Raw genomic sequence first — 17,275 nt, 5'->3', positions numbered from 1 at the left:
CGTGTCCAAATATGCCTCTGTCACAACCTGGAGTGACAGATCGCTCTGCGGGCGAGAGGCTAGTTGAGTTTCCATGTTCCTTCCCTCCTTGGCCTCCCTGCTGAGACTGACAAGCCAAGTATACCAATTAGTGCAGCATTAACAAGCCTCTTTCTGTATTCTTTTGGGCCCAAGAATTAACGATTTAATTGTGAATTTCCTTGGTTGTGTGTATGTACGTTAAATTGGAGGGGGGGAGCAATGAGAAATACTCTCAGGTTTTTTGGTAGAGCTGTAACAAATCATTCAAAATTAGAGATGAGCCTGATCCAAAATCCTGATACAATTTTTCTGAACTTAGACATTAATCTAGGTCTGAATTGTGCAGCTCATGCTCATTTCTGTTTCCAGGGTTTCCACTAATATAATTTATTTCGTCTGATGTGGAAAAACAAGTTAAAATCCTATTGGTTACTGTACATTGGCCTGATCCTAGAGCTGTTGAAGTCAATAGGAGTCTTTCCATTGACTTTGGAGAGCTTTGGAACAGACCCTAATTGGGGTTATATGGTAAAAAAAATTAAGTGATTGGTTGCATGCACAAATGTGTAACATTCACAGCCACATTTGGGCATACAGGGTGACATTCACCCATGGAAAGAGGGCCAGCACAAGGCCTGTGAGGCATTTAAGTCCAATTTAGGGGGCTTAAATGGGACTTGAGTGGTGCATATGCCTTGTACTATAACTCTATACGGGGCGAATTTACCCACAGGTACCACAGTTGCATGCACAAATGATTCTTACGTGTTTGAAAAGGTGGCTTTGCTGTATTGTGAAGCAGTCTGCCAAAAGGCCATTACCCCAAATAGAAAGAACCCATTAGACCATTTTAGTTTAAAAAGGGGGGCAGTTAAGGAACCTGGACAACTGCTTGTTTTATTTCTTTGTCTTGTAATAGATATGCAGAAGTGGATTAGAGATGCCATTAGGAATATTTGCTAGACATTTTATAATACTCTCGGTCTATGCTGAGTAGTGGCTCTTTTTATTTTGTAAACAATTGGAGCAAGAATCTGTAAGAATCTGCAATAATATGAAATCACAGAGAGGCATAGTTTCTAATGCTACTTTTTCAAGAGTTGTATCATATTACTGTCGTCATGCCTTCTTGCTCCTTGGTTGTAATCTTGTTGGATTAGTCAGTTTCTTCTAATAAATCAAAAACAAGTTGTGACTTGTTCTTAATTCGATCACTAATAACGTGCTCAAATTGCAAATCTATGTCAGCAGGTTGGTGTTGATTAAGTTTTAGTCACCACTAACATATTGTTTTAAATGACTGATAAATTTTATTTGCTTCAGGGATAGACAGCCTGGTCTATTTTTTCTCCCCCCTAATCTTAGAAAAATTACACAAATGGCCCTGAGGTGGTCTTCTATAGGTCTTTCTCTTTCTGTGTTTGCTGCAAAGAGAGCTGGTAACCACTAGAGGGGAGGAGACTGCCGACTTTACTGAATGCTTCACCGTAGAGCTTGAAGGTGCAGGAGCTGTCACAAGACTGGTTGTCCAACGAAATGGTTTAAAATATGTTATGAAGGTTAGTGTAAAAAAATTTCTTAATGCATTTCAAATATTTATTTCTCAGCATACAGGCTCTCTTAGGATTATTAATAACACAGGTGAGAGTCTCTGAAGAGAAACCCTACAGTGGAAAAGATTAGAAAGATTATCTTTGAAGGAAATTTATTAAACCTTTAAGAAACAAATGTTTTATTGTCTATGAAAAGAAAGTATCAAATGAAAGTCTGTGGTGAAGGTATAGCCAACATTGTGGTTCAGATATGAAATGAGATGTTTTGATGGTATTCTACTATTCTCCCCACCTTCCCCCACCTACAGAGAGAAGAGAAAAGTACTGACGCTGAGGAAATAACTTGAGTGATTGAAAACTTAAACATCTTTCTTAAGAAGTTTCTAATTCTTGTAGGCTGTGACATACATAACTTAATTTAAATCAGAATAGCAACAACACTCTTCTTATAGTCTGTAGATATAGATATATGTATATATTATCTATTTCTGTGGAGACAGATAGATAATAGATAGTATGACCTTTTTATATTATTTTAAAGAGCAAAATTCTTGATATTGTTAAAGAGCTATAATGTAGAACTGTAGCTTGTTACATTTACTCTCCTGAGTGTAATTGCACTAAGATCATTCAGTTTCCATTTGGAAAGCCAGTGGCAATTACTGGAATACAATGTATCATGCATTTTCTCACTGGATATAAAACGTATATACTAATTCGCAATAAAATGTAACAGCTGTCAGTGCATTTTCTGCTCTGTTACTTCAATAAATTGGAACTCTGACTAGAAAATGGGAATATTGCATTTTTACACACTCTGTAATGTGTTTGCTTTTTGCAAATACAATTTATTTTTTTATGATAAAAAATGTGGTTTGTTATTACTGCTAGTGGATAAATATTCTTATATTGGAATGAATTACACATGGTATCTGTAAAGAAGTAGTAATATTTTTTTTCTTTTTACTGTAGCCTGTCTCCAGTAAACAAAATGCACTTAACCTACTTCTGTCACACACTGGATATATAATATATATATTTTACAATGTAATGGCTGTGGAAACAAAAGTTTATTTTACCATACCTATGCAGGAGTTTGGAGAACTAGTTAACTAGTATACATACATATATACACCAACAGTTCTGTGAGACAGTTAACCTGGTTCTTCGCATTATGTACTAGTGGGTCTGAGTTTTATTTAAAATAAAATGCCTGCACATTTGTGTAATTTTGTTACTTGAGGTCAGACTTTTCACAGATAATTAGCCTTTTACACACTGTGAAATCAACCTGCACTGGTTATTTGGCTAGACTCTTTGCTTCTGTTCTTTATTTCCCAGAAGGTTAACGTGCCGAAAATCTAGCTGCAAGCTCATAGTACTGTCTCTTTGTGTTGCTAATTATCCCAATGCATAATTATTAATATCAGGAGCAGGAAGAGGAAACAAGCACACCAAATAGTCGTGAACGCTAGTGTTCTGGCAGGAAGCTAGTCCTGCATTAATAAAATGTGCCTGTGCCAATATCACAGTAGATAGGAGCGTTCCTTGTTAAGGATCATTTATTAACTGAGATCATCTTTTAGTTCGCCTTGGGGTAATGACTAATGTCAATGGCAAATTTCACAGTTGTCTAGAGAAATGAATTAAATTTGTAATAAAAAGCCCTTCGGCTTGTTGTACATGTTCATTTATTGGAGTAGTTGAACTAGGAGAACTGTAAGGCAACCAAGAACATCGGCTTAATTTTCCTTACATATAATAGTGACCTTTAGCTCCATATTGAAAAAGTTACCTATTATAGACTGGTAAATTAAATGAGAAGTTCCTCTAATGCAAAATAAACTAAGTGACTAAGCGAAGTTAAATGGCCCTTGAGCCTATGCATTTTTTGACAGAAACAAATTCTTTTTTTTATACACTAACTCTATTTAAGCCTTATTAAGGTAGTCCGATGTACAAATATTCAGATAAAACAACAAAAAGTTTTATATGAAAAACTAATTACATGTGTAATAAAGGTTACCATGGATGATTGTAAATTCAGTGTTATGTAGTGACATTTTGGATATTAAAAATGCAGTTTTCATCGTTTAGCACTTCTAAATTGACTCTGTTCATTCTTTTATTTAGTATAAATTGAAAACAACCTGTATTAAATAAATAATACAACTTTCTATAAATTAGGGGCAGCAAACAGAAACAATTATTAAAATATGTAATCATTTAGCAGAAAAACGGAATGAATACACTAATACCAAAATATGAAGGAACATGGCATGCAATCACATACAAATGAAAGCAAAAGTTATAGCGAACTCCCATCAATTTTTCATCAGAGTCAAAGGACAAGTTTCTTGATTTTGTGGCATACAGAGGACTCAGTCAAGGTAATAAACTGTGTTCAGGTAGCAAGATAATATGGATTAAAAAAAAATAAGGGAATGAGTTTCTCTGTAGTAAAGATGTTCCATACTTTAATAAACAGAGAGAGAACATGTGGATTATTCCACTGGGCAGCAATAGAAAATCTGCCAGCCATCAAAAGAAAATAGAGGAAAGAATAAATCTGTATTGCTACCAACACTTAGCAAGGCTATGAATATAGTTGTATGGGAAGCCTGAAAATCACACTTGCATGCATTTTGACCATTTTCTAAAATGTTTTAAGTCTACAGTACCACTACATATGTTTGAAAGCATTTTGGACATAAATGAAGCCTTAATGTTTTTCACAATCAGTTCTGTGTGATCTGTATAATCTCTGTATTGTCATGTGTGCAGTTGTTGATGTTGGGTAATCAAACTTCCAAATCAGCTATATAAATCTATTTTTCCCAAATGTAATGTGAATATCAGCAAGGATTTTAATATCCATTCCCAGATAGCTGTGTGGAGGATCCTGATCTTTTACCTTAAATCTATAGAATACTTTTAATCTCCCTGTATTAGAAACATATTAAACAGTATCTCTTCAAACTTTGATAATCATTGATAGTCATCACTGAAGTATTACTGCCCTGTAAAAATATGAATTTGTATGGTATGTCAATGGAATTAAAGTAAGGCCTTAACTGATCAAAGGAATATAGTTTTCCATTCTTATCAAGAAATTGAGCTCGGCTAGTAAAACCAAGAAGAGCCCAGTTGCAGTACGAAGTCAGACAAGTTCTGAAGGGGGGGGGATTTTTTTCAAGAGGGAGATGGGAATGGAAAGTTATACGGAATTTTGGCAACTCTTGCCTATATAATTGTTGTTTGATAAGCAAACTGATTAATTATTTTAGAGACGATAAAGTTAGGCTGTGGAAGAAAGGGGATCTATTCAAGTGGGATATCCAGCATTTGAGATTGTTCCACAGGGAATCTTTATTGCTGAGGCCATTACTGCACCAGTCAGCTAATGGATCAAATGTGCTGCCACATAGTAAAGGGTAGATTTGGAAGTGACAGGGCACCAATGGCTTTATTTATTTATTTTCTGATAATAGGGATCAACCTGAACTTTGTATCTGTCATATGTCCACATTTTAATACATCATCTTGCAGTTTTTTAAAGAATTTAACAGGGGTGGAAACCAGAAGGTAATTAATGCAGGAAAGAAAAGTCATCTTGGTGGTTTTTATCTGAGAAAACATCATTAGGCTTAGGTTCTTCCATCATTTTAGCAGGTCCAGAGAATCTCTGGCTGCACGGATTTTAAAAAAAGCTAGTCAAAGTGCAAGCCCAGGACAAAGAGAAACCATAAGGATTTCTAAAAGGTGTTGAGGAAGGCAGATCCTTGGTTGTATGGTAACTAATTCTGAATCCAGAAAATTCTCTAAAAATACTATACTGATTCAGTAAATTGTAGAAAGAAGTTTGTGCAGCCTCATGGATTAGTTATATTCCCCCACTAGTAAGAATGGAATAGCCGTAGGCTTTGCTTTCAAAAAGACTCATACAGAATGCTGTCGTTAAAAGTTGTGAATTTTGTAAACAAATCTTGTGTTTTTAAAATAAATATTCTAACTCTCTCTGCATGCAGGTGGAGATGTGTATAATATGTGTTTTATATCTGCAATTTTCAGTGTGTTGACTTAAGCTTTCGAAGAGGGGGAAATACATCTAAGCAAGGCTAAATCATAATTTCAAGATTGCAAATGAAAAATCTAGTATATGCAGATCTAAAAGACAATTACTATATATGTGTGTTTGCAAACTGAAATGCAATATCTTCTGCGGAGAGGTAAGGTTTGCAGTTATATATTTAGGGTGGGAAAATTGAATTCCCCCCTCAACATTTTTCAGAAATTATGTGACTAAGATCATGTAAAATATGTTTTTAAAAACCCAATAGACACTTATAAATTGCACATTAATTCATCATGTGCACACAAATATGTGCATATGCAAATAAATATCTGATATTGTGGTAAGCAATTAAGATATTGAGTACATTTCTCTTAAAATTCAACCTCCATAAGCCACATTTTCAAAAATACTGAGCATCTGCAGCTCCTATTCGATGGGAGTTTTGGGTGCTCAGCAGCACCCATGAAGTACAGGCTACTTTTAGACAAGGTGCCTAAATATGGAGGTAAGCACCCAATTTTGAAAAAGTTGGCCTGCCTTTTCTTGTTGTAGCTGTGTTGGTCCCAGGATATTAGATGGACAAGGTGTGTGCAGAAATATTTCTTACTGGACTGATTACTTTTGTTGAGAGAGACAAGTTTTCATTCTTACACAGAGTTCTTCTCCAGATCTGGGAAATATACTTAGAATGTCACAGCTAAATACAAGCTGAAACAAATTGCTTAATTTCCACTACATGCGTCCGATGAAGTGGGTATTCACCCACAAAAGCTCATGCTCCAATATGTCTGTTCTTCTATAAGGTGCCACAGGACTCTTTGCTGCTTTTACAGATCCAGACTAACACGGTTACCACTCTGAAAATTGCTTAGCATAAGTTATGGTATTATTGTCCTCTGGACAGGTGATCTAAACTTCTTCATAGATTTCAACCACAACTTCAACATCCACACACATCCATTAAACTTTCTCTCGAATACTCCCACAATAGGATCAGCTTCAGCAATGGAACCCTACAGACAATGATATACAGAAAACTTCTGGATCACCACACCTACCTTTGCAGCTCCGGTAACTACCCCAAACACACCAAGAAATCTATTATCTATAGCAAGGCTCTCAGATACAATAGAATATTTTCCAAGGAAAAAGTCTGAGATACACACCTTAACAGACATAAACCTGCCTTCACCAAACAACAACACTCCACTAGAGAAGTAGATTGTATCATGGGATGGGCCACTGACATATAGTGAGAGGATTACAGAAATAAAACTCCCTCTGACTGCACACCTCTAGTTGTCAACTACCACTCCATGCTGGAACCTATATGGGGTATCATCAAACAATTACAACACATCTGCTGAGGAGCCCATCATGAAAGAAATCTTTCCTGAATTTCTCTGCGATGGAGTGTGCATACCCCACAGTAAGCAAGAAGGGGTTCACACTGTGGACAGAGGAAGTCCTGCCCCCTAGGCTGTGCTGGGTATGCTCCAACTGCTGCTTCAATATAAAAGGAAGCAGCCCAGCTCAGTGATGGAGGTTCAGTGATGGAGGCTCCAGCCCAGGAGGCACTGCAGCCCCTGAATGTCGGAGCTAGAGGTCCCAAGAACAAGACAGGAGTCCAATTGCCTACAGCCATCCGACTTGAATACTGCGTACAAATGTGGTCTCATCTCAAAAAAGATATTTTGGCACTAGAAAAGGTGCAGAGAAGGGCAACTAAAATGATTAGGGGGTTGAAATGGGTTCCATATGAGGAGAGATTAAAGAGGCTAGGACTTTTCAGCTTGGAAAAGAGGACACTAAGGGGGGATATAATAGAGGTCTATAAAATCATGAGTGATTTGGAGAAAGTAGATAAGGAAAAGTTATTTACTTATTCCCATAATACAAGAACTAGGGGTCACCAAATGAAATTAATAGGCAGCAGGTTTAAAACAAATAAAAGGAAGTTCTTCACACAGCACACAGTCAACTTGTGGAACTCCTCACCTGAGGAGTTTGTGAAGGCTAGGACTATAACAGCGTTTAAAAGAGAAGTGGATAAATTCATGGAGGTTAAGTCCATTAATGGTCCCTAGCCTCTGTTTGTCAGAGGGTGGAGATGGATGGCAGGAGAGAGATCACTTGATCATTACCTGTTAGGTTCACTCCCTCTGGGACACCTGGCATTGGCCACTGTTTGTAGACAGGATACTGGGCTAGACAGACACTGCCGTTCTTATGTTCTTATGACTGGTCAGAGTTCCAGGGAGCTACCTGTGCCAAGGAGTCTGGAGAGCCCAATGACATGTGGATTGCTGCTTTAGGAGACAGGTTAGGAAGTGACCTAGGGAGAGGGACTAGCCGTGTCCCCCGGAAAGGTTAGTGTGCTGCTGCAGGATTTCCACTGACTCGGTAGCACAAACACTTGCCACTGGCAGGGCTCTGGGCTGGGACCCAGTAGAGTATGAAGGGCCCGGGCCCCCCTACTCTGGCCATCAAACACCCTGCTCCCCACCACCACCGCCGGGTGGCAGGCCTGACTCTGGCCATTAGGTCGCATATCTGTGAACCCATGAACAGCCATATTGACTCCAGCCATCAGGCCACACAAACCTGAACCCAAGGGCAACCTAATGACTCCAGCCATTAGGCTGCACAGCCCTTAACCCAAGGACAGTTATATTGACTCTGGTCATTAGGCCATCCTGTCTTGAGTCCAAGGTCAGTCTGGTGGACGTTGACCACAGGGCCATAACCGATCATCTCCAAAGGGGGATGGGGTATGCATACCCTGCAACACCCCTCTTCTGGATTTTAAGTACCCCCCCAGCCTCTCCAAGCTCATCATCAGAAGCAAGCTCCCAACAGACTAGGACAAATCAACTCAAAGCTGTACCAGATCCTGCCAGAACAACAGATGAATCTCCATTGCTACGATGATCAGCACCCTCAACAACACACCTCTCAAGTGCCATGGATCCCACACATGCTTATCACTATATATGATGTACCTCATCCAGTGCACTAAATGCCCCAATAACAAGTAGGTGGGTGAAACCAGCCTATCGCTACACTCTTGAATAAACTCACACGGAAAAACGATAAAAGACAAAAACACCTTATCACCTTTGGGTGACACTTTTCACAAAACAATTACTCTATCTGACCTCTCAGTCCTCATCCTCAAAGAAAACCTGTACAATACCTTCAAAAGATGATCCTGGGACCTTAAATTCATAACTTCACTATAGACTAAAAATCATGACTTGAATACAGACATTGGATTTATGGCTTATTATAATAATCTATAACCCATTTACTACCCTATCAACCCAGTTTTTTTCACTCTTCCCACCTTATGCCTGAAGAGGTGTTAATGGGACATTTCACCTTGAATGGTCCCTTGAAACATATGTTAGCTACTTATGCTAAACAAACTGTTCCATCTTGTATTTAGTTGTGACACTCTGACTATATTTCCCAGGCTTGAAGAAGAGCTCTGAGTAAGCTCAAAAGCTTGTCTTTCTCAACAACAGAAGTTGGTCCAAGAAAAGATCACCCAAATTTTCTTTATTACAATTATACTAGGTTTAACATTTGAGAAGAACTATTTAGTCTGAATTCAACTCATTTAATCTAAATCAGAGTCTCTTCTCTATTAAATAGTTTTCTTTATTTTAAATATTTTTCTTCAGAACCCTAGACTTACCATACGTGAAGCATCCAGAGAGGAATGCAGAAATGGGTAGGGTTGTCCAAAAATTATTCATTCATTCTCCTGCCTTCCTCCTCCCCCTACCCCCACCCCCAGCTTCTCGTGTAGACTTTATGCTTATTCACAGAGGGAGTTTAGAAATGTTTTTAGAAAATGCAGATGTGTAGAGCATTCTTAATAAGGATGGGGAAAGAGTTTGTGCTCCCCTTCTAACCATTCTCTCACCTCAGCCTTTTCAGCGTGTAACCTTATTCTCTGTGGGATTACTTGGATGAAAACCAATTAGAGAACTACTCACACAATATAAATGCATACAGATTAGTACAGATTGAACAGTACCAATGCCAACTAATCATACACTATATAAAGTCCTAAACAATATAGATATTAAGAAATGATGGGGAAATGGACTCGTCAGAAAACTATTTATTTATATAATAAGTTAAGTATAGGTTTGTTTCCTTGTTTTCCTTTGTGGCAATCTGCCCACCCACAAACCAAGCATATATTCTTTATTGCTTAATTTACCACAATGAAAAGTCAGCCTATGTTTGTATGTAAGCACCTCTCATACCTTCTTGGTAACATTGCTTTCCCCCTCTCTAACTTCCTGTCCCTTCAATGGCCTCAAATGCAGCATTTATTCTCCAGCTGGTGGGAGAGTGAGAGAATGGTCTCCTCAGAGGTTGATGCCAATCCACTCCACAGATGGCTGGAAGGAAGCAGTCAGGGACTCCGAACGCAGTTAGGTTATTTTAATGCCCAGCTCAAGGGACTCAGAGACCTGAAGATGCTCTCAGGCTTTGGTCTGCTGGATGGAGCTGGCAAGGATGAGTGAGAGCCATAGGCCAGGCCATTATTTCAATTCAGATGCTGGCTTTTAATTACTTAAATTCTAGGATGTAAATATGGTATTTCTCTTTTCATATTATTTCCCATGGAAGGATAGGGAGCAATGAGAGAGTGCAGGTCCGCAGCAGTGTAAATGGTGTGTTCTGTTCTGACTTCACTCTAACTTCGTTCTTTCTTCCCAAGACATTGCTGCATATTCTGTTACATACTAATTCCAAAATGTTTTCAGGATGAAAAAGGCTGAAATTAGAACAAGACTTTATAATAACCTTTCCTACCTCCTTTGCTATTTCTTTATAATGCCATCAATCATGGTGAGATATTTTTGTAATTTTTAAAGTAATATCACATTTTGATCATCCTAGTGTAATTTTCAGCCTTGTTTGTGCATAGTTACAACTGTGTGAGATAGCTGTTATTTACTTTCAGATTTAGAAGGTCTTTACCCTTGAAAATCATTTTGTTTTACCCAATCTGCAGTTGAAATGATCTTGAAATAATCTAGTAGACTTTTAATTAGTCTGCCTCATCCCCTCTTCTGGATGTTTATTCAACTGATTCCTTAAGAGCAGAACTAAATTGTTCACTTAGTATTATAAAAAATGGGAGATGAAGGAAAACTTTATTTAGATTTAGTGCTCAGCTAATATGAGAGAAGAAAACACACTACGCACTCCCCCCAAAGTCCTACCCTGATTGGCAAAAGGCAACCTGAGACAACTAAAGAAAACAGAATAGTTCACAGGAGGGGTTTGGCCCTCTCTAGAATAGCTGTAAGTTTTAGACCAGTAGTGATTATGTATTTAATTTTATTCTGAAATGGTTTATTGTAGTATTTTTAAAAAGTTAATTACAGTAGTAACTTCCTCTACTACATAGTGTCTGTCTCTCACTTCAGAGAAGACAGTTGAGAAAAGAGAACTGTGCCATCATGGTTATTACATAATTTTCACTAGATTCATATTCTGTTTTAGTAGGGGTGTGATGGATCTCAAAAACATTCATTAATCTTTCATAGCTTAATTTTCTGACTATGAATTTGGACCAAATCCTAAAAAGCTTACTCAAGGCTTGATCAGTCCTACCTTTTGTGCATGGGGATCATGCCCTGGCCACATGGAAAGCAGGAATCTCACTGCCCATTCTCAAGATATACTAGTGGAACCCCTGTTATGATGGGAAGTCCCCTTTTTAAATGGAAGGAGACACTGATTGGGGAAATCCAGGCAGCGTGGCACCTTGGAGTTGAACGGTCATGGAACTGGAGAGAGCAGCAGGGGGCCTTACATCTAGTTCAGAAGCACAAAGCCTTGCCCCTTCAGTGGATCCCTGACTTCTGTAGGTTTTGAAGACAGGACTGCTTGATTCTTGCATAGAGGAAGTGGGAACTAAATCCTGCCCCTTCCCAAGCAAAAATATTTGTAGGGAAACTATGAGGGAAAACTCAATGAGTTTTCCTGTCACTAGGCCCCCTCCTGTGGGTAATTGTAAGGCTGAGGCAACTGGGACCTCAGATTTTACTCAATTCTTACTCAGCTCACCTGAATTATGTGGCAATTTTACATGGGTAGGAACAGAACAAAAACAGAGTGAAGGCTTAAGGTTTTGACCCCTGAAAAATAAACAAATGTTCACCCTTAATATATATTTCATTTGAATTTTCCAGGATGAGTGATCCATTATCCATTTCCCTCTCTTTACTCCTCCTCAGCCACAAATGCCCTTTCTCACCATGGTCTGTCTGGGGATGGTTGGATTACCTTGTTCCAGATCCAGCCTCTATTCTACCCCAGACTTGACTCTCCTCACCCAGTGAAGCAACGGGAGTACCAGACTCTGACTCTCTTCACTTGCGAAAGAACACTAATTTAGAGACGGTCATATCAACATCTAAACAGACTGAGGGAGCATCATTCCCAAAATAGAAGGTATCAAGCTGTCCTGAGGACACTTTGCCATGGAATCTGTCACACAGAGTCGAATTAAACACAAGTTGTTAAGAGCTAAAGTTAGAGGGCATGTTACTCTCCTGTCACCTAGACCAATATGGTGTAGATGACTACTCATGCTGTCTCCATTTAATTCTATATATCACAGAATGCCAAACATTATACAAGGAATTGGAAAATCACAGGCCCATAGAGATTAAGGTTGGGAAAAACCTATTAGGTCAATTACTCCTCCCCTCTGCCAGGGAACATTGTTACTGACAATAGAGTCTTAATTGCTTTGTCCAATCCAATTTTTATGATGCTTGCTGCTCTCTGGAAACACTGGCTCAGGAAACAAAATCTTCTAAATGGAAAAAAAAAGTGTTTAGGGAAAAAACAGTCTACTTACATATGGTAGGATACAGGACTTGGAAGGTTGACTTCTTTTGCAGTCACACTAACCACTAATGAGGGAAGTTTGAGACAATTTATGGAAGGTGCCCATAGTTTTTGGCAATAATACAGCATATGCTATAAATGATAGTGCAACTCTGATTTTTAATAAGATTTTTGTTATTCTATGTAAAAAAAAGTTGCTGAAACAAAAATAAAGGATGAAGAATTGTATTTCAGTGGATAAAGGAGAGACTTGGCTGCCAATGATAATAGAAGTGTACCGTATTTTTGTTTCATTTCTAGGAAGCAAGGCAGCAACATGTTTGCTACTAATTCTCTTAAAAAGCTCCACTGCCTTCTGAATCGGGTATTGGAAAACTGATGCACCAAGTTAAGGTGACCAGATGTCCTTATTTTATAGGGACAGTCCCGATTTTTGGGTCTTTTTCTTATATAGGCTTCTATTACCCCCCTAGCCCCGTCCCAATTTTTTACATTTGCTGTCTGGTCACCTTAGCACCAACTAGACATTGTAAGTGGAATCCCGACCCCATTAAGTCAATGACCATTTTGCCATCAACATCAATGGGGCCAAGATTTCATATCATAGGTCAAAAATCTGTGCTGGAAATTTAGTAACAAGTTAGCAGAACATTGATCATACACTAGGGGCTAGATTCACAAAGAAACTTAGAAAATCACTGTGATTTACAAAATCTGAGTTCAGCTCTTAGGCTCCCTATCTAGGGCTACTCTAGCTATAGGCAAACTGAGCAGCAGCTTCGGGCAGCAAGTGTGTCCTGGCTTCTCCTCCATGATGGTGGGCCAGCTAGGTCAAATATGAATGGTGGTGTGACACTGTGCATCAGGTTGCAATGCCAGTCACTCAAATTTGATTCATCAAGACTGAGGATAGCTGCTGCCATAGGCCTATGAAGAGGAGAGGAGGATGCTTAAGTATTGCCTAGGGAGTCAAAATTTTTTGAGCACCATCTGCTCCCTGTACACATAGGCACTTCAGAAAGGGATTCACAAAACCCAGCATGCTAGGTGGCTCCTTGCCTAACCTAGACAATGGGAGATGCCAAACTGAGGAGTGTGTGCTAAGCCCCACTCCCTCTCAGAGAGAGGTGCGTAAATCCAGGCTGCAGGGAGGTGCCACCCTCCGCTCGGAAGTCTCAGCCATTTTTGCAAGAAGCCAGGGGTGAGGCTCCTTTATAACTTTTAGTGCAGTTTGGGTACTCACTTGGGATGTGGGAGACCCTTGTCCAAGTGCCTCCTACATTTGAGGTTGAGATGGGATTTGTTTAGGGCTCTGCCACCTCTTGGTGAGTGCCGTGGTCCACAGGCCTACATTTCTCTTGTTGAAGTGTTCCACTGTGGATAAATGATTCGGAAAAAAAAATAGAACCGGGGGACTGCATTTCCCACCTCCCAGGTAAGTGGTCTAACCACCAGTCTTCAGTCACCCTTGTATGTGTGTGTTGAAGTTGCTCCACTCTGCATAAATAATGAAAGAATCATTGGCCCAGAGAGAGAATGTAGGAGAATGACTCTGTAGTCTGGACATTAGAGCACTCACCCTAGGAAGTGGGAGACCCAAGAGCCAGTCCCTCTGCTCCAATGACTTTTTTTCTTTACTTATCCACAGTGGAACAGCTTCAACAGATGATATTGAGAGAGTCTCAAATCAGAATGTCCCATATTCCAGGGGACTGGGCCACTCACCTGTTCAGATTTTTTCTCTACCTCAGGCAAAAGAGGGACTTGAACTGGGGGTCTCAATCACTGAGCTAAAAGTTACAAGGGAAGTCCTCCTGTCCCTCCTCACAGCTTTTTTCTGCAATCTCATATATCAAGATCTGATCTGGTAAATGAGCTCTGAACATACTTTCAGATTGGGCCCCATGAGTGAGTTAGGTAGAGGAGCACCTATCTTCTCTTCTCCTGATTTGTGCATGCTGTGTGGCTAAGGTGTTCAGATCCCTGGGGTGTGGGGCTGCAGCACATCTGCTCAAAGACAGAAAAATAGGCACCTAGGGAACTTTTGCTGCAAATTTAATGTGCTGAGTGAGCAAAGGCACCTACAGGGCTCGGGGCAGCTGAGCTGGAGCTGTGTGAATACCTAGGTCCTTTTGTGAATCTAGGCCTAGTCGTGCACCTATGCCACAATATTTGGAAATGCAATGAGGTTTCTCTATGACAGAAATGGAAGGGAAAACATACTTAGACACATCCATTTTCTGAATCATCTCCTGGCTTGGTCTCATTTTTAATAGACCAACGCTAACCCTAGCAATTTATTTACGAACCCATACTTTAAAAACCCAATTTCCAGCATCACTCAAAGTATCAACCAGAAAAATGTATTTTTCATACTTCCTTATAATACTCCATTAGTGTTGTTAATAGTATTAGTAATGACTCTGGTATATATTAAATACCATGTATTATATTGGATAAGTTCTAAATGCTACCATCAAAGGAAGTAGTCAGGGATTACCTGATTTTTGGTGGAAGGAAGTTTTCAAATTAGCTACCTCCTGCCACCAAGAAAGCTATGTCCCCTGCCTTTGCAAGTTTCTCTTTAAGGGATATCATTAATATAAAATATCATCAGACCATTGTAATGAGGAAAAAAATATATTTGGAAGACACAAAATTGTGAGTCAAGATGCTTATCAGTATCCTCAACTCTGACCATGAGTGCGTGATTTTTCTCTCACTTATGTCAGTGTAAAATGAATAACTCCATGGAAAACTAAAGGCAGTAGAATGCTCTACCCAAATATCCATCTAAAGAGTACTGCTACAGGGAAACCTATATAAAACTTTAAGAGACCATCCCAAAGCATCTTGAACTATATACAGATTATTTAGAAGATCACCTTAGTTAGATGGCCACCTTTATTAAGCAACCATTTTTTTTCCTGATCCCATGAGTAGTCACTTCAGATAGTTTTCAATATATATTTCCATTGACTGGAAAGAAAAAAATTATACAATCTACATATCTGCCTCAGATGGACAAATTTGTATCCATCAAATCTGGACATCAATTTATGTAGACCAGACAGGATAAAATTATCTATCACAGAGGAAGAGTAGTCATGCAGTTAAAGCACAAGATTGGGAGTCAGGGGTTCGGGGTTATTTCTGGCTTTGCCACAGATTGACAGTGTGGTCTTGGGCAAGTCACTAAATTTCTCAGTGCCTCATTTTCTCCATCAGTAAAATGGGAATCATGCTAAATACAAAGGAGTATTGTAAGCCTTAATTCATTATTTGAAAGACCAATGAGATTCTTACATGGACAGTGCTTTAGCAGTCAAAAGTGTTGTTAATATTTTTATTTGATTATATCAGCACATTTTCTAGAAGGTTATATCTTAGAACCAAAATGGGGAGGATAGATTAGGTAGACTAAAGATTTTGTGCGTGTGTGAAATGGGGTAGTAGGGTGCAGTATATTGGATTCTTGCGTCAATGTGCCAAGAATGGGGAAAGGTGCTGTTTATGTGGTGTACCAAAAATATGAGGTTTGTACGTTTCACTGTTAATCATTAGAGGAATTGGAATGTTGTCTGCAGCTACTAATAAAATGCGGAAAGTGGTAGGTATAGTATGTGAGGTGAAGCTGTTTGTAGTCACTATTGGAAATGCAGCTAAACTCTACAATTGTTGGGAAAAGATGAGAGGATGGTTCTGGCAAATAGAATATGGGCATGGATACAGGTCCAGAGTTATATATGCCTATGGACTATAACAGTAATAGGGAGGACTTCTCTTAAATGACTCATAGACTCTAGGACTGGAAGGGACCTTGAGAGGTCATCGAGTCCAGTCCCCTGCCCTCATGGCAGGACCAAATACTGTCTAGACCATCCCTAATAGACATTTATCTAACCTACTCTTAAATATCTCCAGAGATGGAGATTCCACAACCTCCCTAGGCAATGTATTCCAGTGTTTAACTACCCTGACAGTTAGGAACTTTTTCCTAATGTCCAACCTAAATCTCTCTTGCTGCAGTTTAAGCCCATTGCTTCTTGTTCTATCATTGGAGGCTAAGGTGAACAAGTTTTCTCCCTCCTCCTGATGACACCCTTTTAGATACCTGAAAACTGCTATCATGTCCCCTCTCAGTCTTCTCTTTTCCAAACTAAACAAACCCAATTCCTTCAGCCTTCCTTCATAGGTCATGTTCTCAAGACCTTTAATCATTCTCATTGCTCTTCTCTGGACCCTCTCCAGTTTCTCCACATCTTTCTTGAAATGCGGTGCCCAGAACTGGACACAATACTCCAGTTGAGGCCTAACCTGAGCAGAGTAAAGAGGAAGAATGACTTCTCGAGTCTTGTTTACAACAGACCTGTTAATGCATCCCAGAATCACATTTGCTTTTTTTGCAACAGTATCACACTGTTGACTCATATTAAGCTTGTGGTCCACTATGACCCCTAGATCTCTTTCTGCCATACTCCTTCCTAGACAGTCTCCTCCCATTCTGTATGTGTGAAACTGATTGTTCCTTCCTAAGTGGAGCACTTTGCATTTATCTTTATTGAACTTCATCCTGTTTACCTGAGACCATTTCTCCAATTTGTCCAGATCGTTTTGAATTTTGACCCTGTCCTCCAAAGCAGTTGCAATCCCTCCCAGTTTGGTATCGGCCGCAAACTTAATAAGCGTACTTTCTATGCCAACATCTAAATCGTTGATGAAGATATTGAACAGAGCC

The 17,275-nt window shown here is 39.3% G+C and overlaps 1 long non-coding RNA gene across 1 annotated transcript in view; it reads left to right on the top strand.

Moving 5' to 3' along the window:
• The first annotated feature begins 1,496 nt into the window (after positions 1–1,496).
• The window catches only part of LOC115646173, an 88,528-nt gene continuing 72,749 nt past the window's right edge, over positions 1,497–17,275 (top strand). The window contains exon 1 of the long non-coding RNA XR_003998959.1: positions 1,497–1,580. This is a non-coding gene — a long non-coding RNA (uncharacterized LOC115646173). The remainder of the gene's footprint in view (positions 1,581–17,275) is intronic.

Source organism: Gopherus evgoodei, chromosome 1 (assembly GCF_007399415.2).
Source record: "Gopherus evgoodei ecotype Sinaloan lineage chromosome 1, rGopEvg1_v1.p, whole genome shotgun sequence".
NCBI classification, from domain to species: Eukaryota; Metazoa; Chordata; order Testudines; family Testudinidae; genus Gopherus; species Gopherus evgoodei.
Note: the sequence above shows the minus strand (reverse complement) of the source record. Positions and strands in the feature narration are given on the sequence as shown.